Source organism: Cryptomeria japonica, chromosome 2 (assembly GCF_030272615.1).
Source record: "Cryptomeria japonica chromosome 2, Sugi_1.0, whole genome shotgun sequence".
In the NCBI taxonomy this organism is placed as follows: Eukaryota; Viridiplantae; Streptophyta; class Pinopsida; order Cupressales; family Cupressaceae; genus Cryptomeria; species Cryptomeria japonica.
Window position 1 is genome coordinate 59,687,338 of NC_081406.1, and position 12,136 is coordinate 59,699,473.

The window sequence follows — 12,136 nt, forward strand, 5'->3', positions numbered from 1 at the left end:
TATGAAGGCAGCGTTTCTGATCAGGCATAACAGAGATTCCCTATTGTCAAGTTTGCTATTGCTGGAGTGCAAATTCATTCATTGTTGACAATGATTTTTATCAAGACAAAGGCAAGGTAATTGAGGCATCAAATTTAGTCATCCACCACAGTGAATTGACTTCTTTGATCAGCAAATTCATCATCAAGGACAGCGACATTGTGACTGTTGGACATCAGTGACATTGTATCCATCAAACTTCAGTGATCCTATCATTGATCAACAAGCGAATTTGGAAGGACATTACCAATTCTACATCAGCAATTCAACGATTCCCAACCATTTGACATCAACAAAGCCTTAAAAGAGGGCAATTTTGACAAAAGATCAATTTCTTCAAAGTTACCAGCCTATTTTCAATTAATTTGCAGGTCTGAAGCAAGTTCATTTAATCATTTTTCTAGGAAATCAGACCTTGTTCAGCGCTGGTAAACCTTATTACTTATTGATTTTGATCATAGGATGCTTTGATCCAATGCATTCTAGTCATCTAAGCATACCTCAAAGCATAATTCATTAGATCAGATGGTCATGTTCAATTAGGGTCAAGCTTTGCAAGCTAGGGTTTTAGCAATATTGAAGATTTTGGTAAATTATCAGCTCTAGAGCAGAAATTGTTAACTTAGGTGATTAATTTCCACTTGTAAGCATTAATATCATATAATAAAACTATCTTGGACAACTCTCACAGGTAGAACATGGCAGGAGCACGACAAACTCTCATCAAGGACGACTCAATGGAAGAGGCGATGGAATCCAAGATTGCATCATTCTGGGGCAATGTAGGAGATATCAACCTTGGCCAAATCAACATGAAGAAGTTCAAAGGACCGCTATACACCACCAAGCCTTCCAAATACTCAAAGATGATGATCGAGAGCGGAATTGTGAAAGCAGCAAGATTCCCTCCAGCAATGCAGTGCAATGAGTTGATCGTTGAGTGTGCCAAGCACTATGATGAGAGAAAAAGGATGATAGCGGCACCTGATGGTAGAGAACTTGCCTACCTTTCCAAGGGAGCTATTAGTGAAGCCTTCCATATACCTAAATTCAGCGGCATGATCTACAAGAGCAAGGAAGCACCGCAGGCATTCTATGATGATGATCTCGACAAGTGCCTTGGCATAATTAACAAATATTGGCTACTGAAGAGAAAGCCTGGCTTATCTAAGATACCCGCCAAGCTCCACAGGATTGACTTCAAGGAGGAATTTAGTGACTTGATCACTATGATTAACCAAATTGTAGGAGCCCCTCAAGCTTCCTAGTTCGAGAATTCGATGTTCTACTTCATGGAGATCATATCAACTAGAAAAGAGAAAATCGATTGGGCAAGGATTATTAGCAATAACATTGATATACAACTCAAGAGACTTGTGCAAACCAAAACACCCTATATAACTTCATACATCATATATTCGCTTGCCAGAGCTCAGGAATATGCAGGATTAATCTATAGAAGTCCAATTGGTACTAGAGCTGGAGAATTGAGAGCATGTGAATCATACACACAGTTACATCACCCTAGCAAGACACATTAGAAGAGAGTGAATGATGCCTTTACTATGCATATAAGAAGACCTTTGCAAGGTGGCATTCATCAAAGACTATCCCCACAAGCAAAAGAGCTAGTAGAGAAGTTCAATGCTTGGTTCTTCCAGTTTCCCAAGTTCACCTACATTAGAGTACAAGGATGTTCTTTCCACCCAACATGCTATCAAGATATCCTACCAACAAGTTGGCATTGCTTGAGTTGGTCAAGCAGTTGATGGCCTACAACAAAGTACAGAAGAATAAAAAGTCAAGGATTTTGTTTCCCATTTCAGTCAGACAATCATTGGAGGTGTGCCCATCCTTGCAAGCGGCAGAGAAGGTGGATGAGGAATTGAAGTCTCTCCTTCTAATCCATACTTTTCCAGAGATAACTTTAATCCCAACGGCAAAATCAAGAGATCTAGTGGAAGAAGACACAAGCATAGGTTACAATTGGAAGTTCATTTCATGAATGCTCAAGATGATCTAGACATAAGAAAAAGAATGTGTTCAAGGCTACCTATTGACATCGTTAGAGCAAGCAAGGTATTTGACATTCCCGATCAAGCACAAGACAGTAGAAGGCACCTCCTACCAATATATGAGCAAGATAAAGACAAAGAAAAGGTCAATTGGATTGATGTGGAGATCACCAACTTGAAGGATCCAATGAAGCCAATCTCATCATACACAAGATGATGGGTAGATGCCCAAATCCATAAATTGAAGAGTCAAGGCACCCAGCTGACATTTGAACTGATGGAAGAGGTAGAGTTTTCCAATGATGAGATAGAAAGTGAAAGCTAGAGTGGAAGTGCCACCCAATCCACTTGTTCCAAAGGATCTAAGAGCAAATAAATCAAAAAGGAAGAGGCTCCAAAGAAGAAGCATAAGTCAAGTTCAGGCCACCCTTCTACCAGTGCCTCTTACATGCATGAGATAGAAATGAATTAGGCAGTTGCCCGAGATGATCGCCCCCCAATAGAGAGCATTGATCATGGAGTGAATGAGTCCGTGGAATCCACGATTCAAAACAACAAGTGTGAAAGGACAAAGAAGGGCAAGCAACCAAAAGGTCAAGACAAGTCAATCTCACCTAAGCTAGTCAATGATAAAGCAAGCAATGATGCATATGTGAGTACCGAGTATGAAGATCAAGAAGTAAAGTCTCCACCCCAAGAAGATCAACAACTAAATGATGTGCAGGTAGGAGAAGAGAAATCAGCTATCCCTGCATGGCTTAGGGAGAGATTAGCAAAGGAAGTAATAGAAGAAGAAGAAGATCCTACTGATTTAGACAACTTCCCGAATAGAACTTAAGAGGTTGAGAAGAAGAAAGCAGTGAAGATGTCAAAAATGACAAGAGATGGTATAGGATCTTGAAATACAAATTGCAACTCCAAGGGTAGATAAGCCCAAGGGTGAGATCACAGCAGAAAAGTATGACTTGGAGACTTGATTTAGGTCCTCCCACCACTGATCCGGCATTGGAAGACATGAATGACATCGTCAAAACAGTCCCTAAAGTTTGAAGTAGAGAAGAATAGAAATTAGATATAGAAATCAATGTATTGAAGAGTCACCTCCAACAGTTCAAGCAACCGCTGAGGCAACATGATCCTTTAGCTACGCCACCACCATTGCTTCCTCCAAACTCAGTTGACAACTTTGAAAAGATGAAAACTTCGGCACAAATAATGGATACTTGGATCAATAAGAATTTCAAAAGGACGAATGCATTCATAAAGGAACTAGTGAAGATATTTGATAGAGCTATAAGTATTCTTAAAAGAACTCAGGTTCTCATGGCAGCATATGACACTTTTATCTACACCAGAGACTTTACCATAGCTATATTGCAAGTAATGAAGCAGATGTCCAAGCAGAATTGATAAACGAAGGAATATTGAGAGATGGGCAATAGCCTGATTTCCAGCAGTGGTGTAATTTGCTTTGAATGAGGCAGGTCATATTTGAGGATATCAGCATTGGATGCACCCAAGTTGATCAAGCAATAAACTTGATACATGACAAGATCGTGGAAGTAGCCAAGATCGTTCTTAAGAAAGAGATGAATGAAGGAATCTATATTGATACCAATCAGCTAGCTGAGAGAGTGAAGATCATATTCTTTGGGACAGATGGATCACCTTCCGAGAGGCAGTTGGACGATATATTCTTTGGGAATGAGGAAGGTCATATTTGAGGATATCAGCATTGGATGCACCCAAGTTGATCAAGCAATAAACTTGATACATGACAAGATCGTGGAAGTAGCCAACATCGTTCTTAAGAAAGAGATGAATGAAGGAATCTATATTGATACCGATCAGCTAGCTGAGCGAGTGAAGATCATATTCTTTGGGATAGATGGATCACCTTCCGAGAGGCTGCTGGACGATATACACTTAGTCTTTCAACTTAACAAACTACTTTGATTGAGCACGATTCAAGTAGATCAAACAACCATGAAGATAACTCAAGAAATTTGCAACAAAACACCATAACTTCAATATTTTATTGATTTCCAAGTCATCATGTACAACAATTGCTTGAATTTCTCTCTTCAAAACTCAATCTTGCTACAAAATAAAATTGCTTCTAATTCTAATCTCTCTTACATCAACTATTGACTATTACTCTATTCCTCTATTATACTATTAACTATTACCCAATGAAATGAAAAATGGGGGGTATAAATAGCATCCCCAATTACAATGAAAGGTCCAGATTGAAAGTAAATCAACGGACAAGATCGTGACACCTAAACCCTAATTAGGGTTAGTTACAAATGACCTCCCTTTTACTGAACAATATTAAATACATAGCCAAATATTAAATTTGGCACAAAAATCTAGGAGGTATCAACCAATGAGAAATAAGATGTCATGTCATCTGTAACAACCTTTCATCTAGAATCTTATTCCCTTTCCAATTCTCTTTCTTAGCATATGTAATGAATTTTGTCACGATTCCTTCGATTTCTGTGATTGGAATCTCGGGAAGATTCTTCATACTCTCCTCTAAGTGGATAACCTGATCGAATGCATCTAGAAGAGCTGCGTCCCATGAAGGTTCAAGTTCCTTCGTTCTATCAATCAGGAGCATGGTGGCAAACATCTGATCATACTGCTCATCTGTAACATCTGCGTCCTTGCGAAAGATGATCTTGATTCTATCCTCAAATTCCTGCATATCCACATCTGTCTCGACCTCGATCCTTCTGCCAAGAATGGTACGAAGTACCTCAAATACTCTGTCCTGGATCGGATTGATCACTTCCTCAAGTTGGCCACATCTAACACTGATGTCTTCGAAGAAAACATTCTTCATATGGAGTAAGGTTGACCATTGGAACAAACTATGAGAATCACCCTCCAAGATCTTCTCCTGCGCTAAAATTCTTCTTGATGTGTGTCTTATAACTCTCAAGACAGGAATGACAACATCCTTGGTATGGGCAAATGCAGCAACTGTTGTCGTCAATTTGTGGATTATCTCAAGAACTTGGATAGCTTGATGAATAAACTTCATCATCCTTGTAACAAACTCTATGGCCACTGTATGAGATCTATCCATCCAACTACATGTACGCTGAACCAAGTTCCTGAATCTTTCTGCTTCATTGATTGATTGAAGTGGCAATGCCTGCACTGGTGATCTAACTGGATCCTGACGTCCCAAAGGTTCATTGATGTGACTGAAATATGTCCTCCATGCACCGACCTCTCTCTCAAGCTTTCTATTTTTTTCCATTTCTTCTCTAAGCTTGTCCTTCAATGCCTCAAATGTGTCGGTGGCATCATCCATTGTCTGCTCTGCAGTGGATGGTCCTAACTCGATTGTCTGAATTTCATAATCCTCTGCTAGGATCTCACCCTCATATTTGTCTGCTACCGGTGTAGCTATCTGCAGTTTTCTGGATCCAGTCTCATCTTGAATCATCTTGGACATCCTTGTAGCCTTCTTCTTCTCTGTTACTTCATGTGAACCTCCAACAAGGCTCTCTAAATCAATTGCATTGTCCTCGTCCTCTATTACGATCACCTTAGTCAATCTTTCTTTCAACCAATCTGGGATATTCGATCTTGTCTCTTGAACTTGAATCTCTTTATGCACTATTTCTTCTTCTCTGGGAGGAGATGTCATTTCATTATCTTCTTCTAACTCATAGTCTTGGAGAGATCCATCTGACGAAACATGCTGCGCCTGTCCTTCCTCCTGCCTGTCATTCTGTACCATAGACTCCATGGATTCTTCCACTTGAATTGTTCTTTTCTCAGGTCTAGAAGAAGTACCAGATGATCGATCTCTGTTAGCCTCTTGTTTCTTCTTGGAAGATTCTCTCTTTCCAGGTCTCTCTTTCCTCTTCGAACCTCTTGAATGGAGATTGCCCTCACTGGCACATCGAAGGTTATCTTCACCTGAATTCCTAGGATTAGGATTGCCTTCACTCACACTAGCTCCACCTTCGGCTCGTTTTTCTTCCAAAGTGAAAGACATAGCTATGCCTTGATCTCTCAACTTCTGATGCTGAACGTCTACCCATCTGCAAGTACAAGACAAGACTGGTGCCATCAAAGCATCTAAATCCACGACCTCGGGCTCATTCCAATCCAACCTTATTGTTTTGCTTTCTCTATCATAGGAAGACTGGATATGTCTGCCATTGTCCTGAGCTTGGTCGGCCACTCTGTAAATCCTGCATTTCCTGATGAAATCCAAAGGTAATCTAGAATGCATTTTTCGTTTCACTTCAAGATCATCTAGGAGGTTCATCATAAAATCTTCAATCTGGTACTCATGTCTAAATCTTCTGCCGACTGTCTCCTCTAAATGTCCATGTGGATCAAAGCTATTTCTCCAAGCAAAAGAAGAAAAAGAATACAAGGCTAACTCCTTCTCTGCGTCATCCATGGCTAAAACATTAGGACATACCTCAACTGAATTACCCAAAATAATAGGTACTTGGACTCCATTCTGATGTTTGTGCCTGAATGCCTTTGCATATGCTGCCAACTGTCTTGTTACTTCAAGTAACACAATTCTCTCTGTCGGATATCTCGGCAACATGTATGGAGGTAAAGGATATCCATGCACTCTAATGTAAGTGAATTTGGGAACTGAATGAACCAAGCACCGTACCTCTTGACGAATTCCTGGGCATCCTGAGATAATCTGTTGTGAATCCCTCCTTGCAACGTCCTTGTGATGTTCATCGTGAAGGTATCATTAACTAACTTGTAGTTTTTCCCTGGCGGATGATGCAAGTAGGCATAGGAATCACAAGCTCTGACCTCGCCGGGTCCTCTTCCAATCACTCCTCTGTGAGGTAGTCCTGCGTATTCAACACTCCTGATCAAAGCATAGATGACGTATGAACTCATGTGGAAGGACTTAGTAGCCCTGAGTCTCCTCAACTGTACGTCTAAGCAATGGCTAATTATCCTAGCCCAATGTATTGTACCCTTTCCTTGAACAATCACCTGGATGAAGTAAAACATCCACTTCTCAAAATAGAAGGCATGAGGTGCTCCTGTAACTCTGTTGAGCATAGTAATCAAATCTCTATACTCCTCCTGGAAATCAATCCTGTGTGGTGTGTTCGGTACCTTGCTTAGACGGGGACGACTCTTGAGTAGCCAGTTCTTGTTGATTATGCTTAAGCAAGCATCTGGATCATCGTCGTACATTGATCTGGCTCCTTCTATGCTCTTGTATATCATGTCCCTGTGCTCTGGAAGATGGAAAGCTTCACTTATAGCTTCCTCTGAAAGGTACGCCAAAGTGTTTCCCTCATTGGACACAATTGTCCTGGACTGTGGATTGTAGTGACGGGCACACTCGATCATCAACTCGTGGCACTGAATAGCTGGAGGAAAACCGGCCGCCTTAATGATGCCACTCTCTATTATTCTCCGGGCGACAGGTGATGGCTTGCCAATGTAAGGGACCTCTCGAAACTTCTTCGTGCTAAAGTTCCCCAAGTTTGTATCTCCAACGTTGCTCCACTTTGACACGATCTTGGTCTCTACTTCTTCGGTCTTCTGATCTTCTTTCATGAGAGCTGAACGGCTGGTGGATGCTCCCGTCTTCGGAGTCGCCATACCTACACACCATTTCATTATGAGAACTATATTTTGCAATGAATAACGTAGATTAGAGAGATAAATTTTTTTAGGAAACCTCATGATAAGTCTTTAGAGTTATCACTTCCTAAAATAAACGATTGAGCTAAGAAAATCGAAATTCAAAATTTCAAAACTTAAAATATGACGATGAATAAATAAAGCAATAAAAATCAAATCGCCATACCTCAATAGAGAGCTAACTCTAAAATGCAAAAAGACAAAATTCGCCTAGGCCAAATTGAGGTATAAATGATCTTCAATGTTATCTCCTCAAGAAATCAATTTCGCCACCTTTGTCTTCAATGTGATTTTCAAGTTCACTTTTAACGTGGTCTTCAAATATCGCACCACCTTTGATGTATTAGCGCCACCTTTGGTTTGAATGGAAATTCGCACTCCACACTTCGCACTTCCTTCTTTCTCCTTAATTCGCATGTAGAGGGATAAAAATAATGATGTGAAAATAATAATTTTCACCCTCCATATATAGCGCTTGCACCTCTTCATTCCCTTAGGCCGACTTGGAGATAAAACAATTTTTAAATGGTTTTTTAATTAAATAACAAGGCCGACCTCCATGAATCAAGCGCTCCATGCGATTTTTAATTTATAAATTAATGATTAATTAAATGCCTTTCGTTTTTAATTTATAAATTTCGATTTTTAATAAAGGCAAAATAATTAATAAATGATCAACGCCATATTAAATGCTAATTTAAATAGGATTTTCAATTTTATCGAACTTAGCATTTAAGGAAAATTTGAAATGTTTATTTGGCGCCAAAATTATGAAAATGAAAGGGACGTACCTCATCGCCCTGGTCCCTTGGAGAGGGACAGGAGCGATTCATGATTTTGTCATGATTTTTGCAACTTCAACGTTCATCTCCTTCCTTTCCACGTTCAATATCGATCATTTTGATGGGTCCTTCGAATTTGGTTGCCTAGCATGTGCGCATAAGTGCCTTTGGGTATTCATCGCCCTGGTCCTTGTCCAAAGGACAGGAGCGATCTCCATATTTTCACGTTCAATATGCATCTTTGATCTTCGATCTTTCATTGTGAAGCGAATAACATCTTTGCTCGTTTCTTCTACGCTTGTTCCATTTGTTTTCATGAAGTGTTTGGACATTTTAGAGGATCATCGCCTTTGTCCCTTGGAGAGGGACAGGAGCGATCCATGTCTTTCTCTCTAATCTTAGCAACTTTAAACTTCGATCTTTGTTGTGATGTCTTCCAAACGCCGTCCTTTACCTTGTCCATCCTTGCCTTGCCTCGACTTTGAAGGAATATGAGTGTTTTTGATGGGATCGCTTTGGTCCTTGTCCAAAGGACAGGAGCGATATGAGCTCTTTAGCATGTTTAACAATGTTTGGACGTTCAAAACACTTGCATGTCCTCTTCAAAGAACGCCTTGGACCATGTATAATCTTATGAAGTCTTGACTTAGCACGCATTTGAAACAAAATAGAGAGTCCAAGGCAAATAACCCTGGTCCCTTGGAGAGGGACAGGAGCGATATGGTCCATACGTTCATCTTGGTGATTATTTTACGTTTGAAATCTTCATGCATCACCTTCCTATCATACCATGGACCCTCTAAGACCTTGCAAAATCTTGACCTTACGTAAATCTTGCATGAAGTGGCCAATATACCTAATATCGCTCTGGTCCCTTCCTGAGGGACAGGAGCGAAGTTCATCATTTTGAGCTTATTCTTGTTTATTTCAACTTGCAATCATCTTCATTACGTGAAATGATGTCCTTTCGACCCTCTTGGTTGCTCGAAACTTGTTTGTCCTTTGAATTTTATGCCATTATGGAGATATCGCTCTGGTCCCTTCCTGAGGGACAGGAGCGATCTGGGTCTTAGAGTGTAAATCTCTTCATTGTGATGACCTTTAAGTGCTTGTGCTCGATGAAGATGTCTTGAAATGTCTTTGCCACCCTTTGTCTTGACTTGGATCGGTTTTAAACTTGAGTGAGAAGCAACATAACCACTGTATCGCCCTGGTCCCTTGGAGAGGGACAGGAGCGATCCATCTTTTGTGGCCTTCATTCCACCTTGTCAGGTTCCAAATTTATATTCAACGGATTCGTCATGCTCTACTCCATTCATCCATGCATTGACATCGTCTGCAACTTGGCAAGAAAATCGTGTATAACAAAAATCGCTCTGGTCCCTTCCTGAGGGACAGGAGCGAACTAGGCCTTTTGGGACCCTTGCAGACGTTTTAAAATCTTCAATTTGTATTCAATGAGTTCATCTCACACTCTTCCTTGCCTTTGAACGTAAACTTGTCTTGATTTTTGCCTGGATTTTGCCCAATGAAGGACATCGCTCTGGTCCCTGGGAGAGGGACAGGAGCTATAATGTACTTCGCCCTGGTCCCTTCCTAAGGGACAGGGGCGAACTTTGCATTCTGGACCATTCTCCTTCGTGTTTGCACTTCAAATTATATTCATCTGGTAAAGCATCTCCCTTTGGACCTCTTCAAATCATCAAGTCGTCGAAATCTCACAAGGACAAAGCAAAATTTGGATTGTAGCTCCGGTCCTTCACTGAGGGACAGGAGCGATTTTGCTCCTGGAGGCATTTTTGTGCTCATGAAAATCTTCAATTTATATTCAATGGAAAGATCTCGACTTTCTCCATCATTTCGAACTTGAAATTCACCTTGACCCTGCAAGGACAGTAAGATATTCGAAAACGAGCTCTGGTCCTTCATTGAGGGACAGGAGCGATTCTGCTCCTACAGGCCAAAATATCATGATTTTACACATTTTATCACTTCACAAGGCGAAAACAAATCATTTTCAATGTCCGGGATCAAAAATCAAAGAACTCAAAATTTGGTCAAAATCAGTGAATTGGACAAAATTCACATTTCACCCTCAACACTTAGACAAATTTAAGCTCTGCACTAAAAAAAAATTCCAATTTGAAATAGACCATTTTGGCGAATTCATTGCATTCAAAATTTGCATTCAACGAAAGGAAGCTCAAAAGCTCTCAAAACTGACTGGATTCTGGCTTGAAAAGACGTTAATTAAAACCCTAAGGGTTGACCCTAAATCCAGACAACTGACTGACTAACAAAACCCTAAAAACGAAAGCGAAAACGAACGAAAAACAAGCAAAAAGAGGGGGTCCCCATTTGCGATGGGGCGACGTGTGAAATGGTCACAACACTGCCCTAGAACCCGAGTTCGTTCTTGCTTGTGGTCACCATTTTGATAAAGAGACAAGAACTATCAGAAATGATAATGGGGAGGCGATAATCTGTCTTGATGCGGATACCATTGAGAAAGTTTTCAGAATACCATCAGCACCTATGTATATGGAGATTTCCAAAGATAGTGCAGCTAGATATTATGTTTCAAGGGAAAAGGATTGTAAACGCCACATTAACAAGTGGATCCATGAGCCACAAGCCGCTTTCACTAGGTGGGCTAAGTTATACCGTTGTGACTTCAAGTGGGAAATTGGAAACATCATTACTCTCCTCAATAGGATGTTGGGTCTAGAGCATTCTAATGTTTTTGAAATCTGGATGTATCAGTTTATCATGTTTATAAGGCACTCCCATCACATCTCATGGGCTGAAATCATCAGGGATGCTTTGTGTGAACAACTTGCGGCAATCCCTATCACCATGACGTTCTATATGAACTCGTATCTTGTGTATCTAGCAGCATCACTTAGACACTTCCCTGGTCTTTCCACCAAGGGTGATCGCTCGCTTATACCTTTGTGGGAATACTATGATCAGCTGCCTTTGAGACCCAGCAGATTGCATTACAGGAGGGTTCAGGATGCATTCTTTGGTTATTTTATGTGTCAATTTGACAAGACACTAAAGAATAGAAGAGTGTCAAACGAAGCATGGGAGAAGGTGAATGAGTATAGTTGTTTGTTCCTTCAGTTCTCGACTTTCACATACATGAGAGTTGGATGTTACAGCGGGCAGCCGTACATGCTTCCTAGATTCCCAACTGATAAGATTATTCTTATGGAATTGGGAAGACAGATCATGGTTGTTCATGCACATCAATCTGTCAGGCATAAGGTTGGGATGGGGATTTCTACAACTAGCCCATTGAAGATTGGCCAATACTCCCTCATTACATCTACCAAAGCCAAAGCTATGGAGACAGAAATGCAGGAGATAAAACTCAAAAGGTTCAAAGCAAGGGCAGATTTTGACTACTGAGGCATGAAGGAGAGAATCAAAAAGTCCTTCATACATGTGCATCGCATAGAGGAGATCTAGGTGGATCTTCGTACAGAAAAGGAGGTTCATAAGATGGATTATTGCAGGCTCACCCTTGAGCAGATTATTGATTTGAACCTAGCAGACATTCCGCAAGGAATGATTGATGATGGGAATGTGCTTGATCCAGAATATGTTTCACGAAGAGTTGATGAAGCC

The 12,136-nt window shown here is 40.6% G+C and overlaps 1 protein-coding gene across 1 annotated transcript in view; it reads right to left on the reverse strand.

Moving 5' to 3' along the window:
• LOC131060514 (phosphoribosylaminoimidazole carboxylase, chloroplastic) overlaps positions 1-12,136 on the reverse strand; it is a 180,877-nt gene that overhangs the window by 78,762 nt on the left and 89,979 nt on the right. The gene's annotated exons all lie outside the window — the stretch shown is intronic.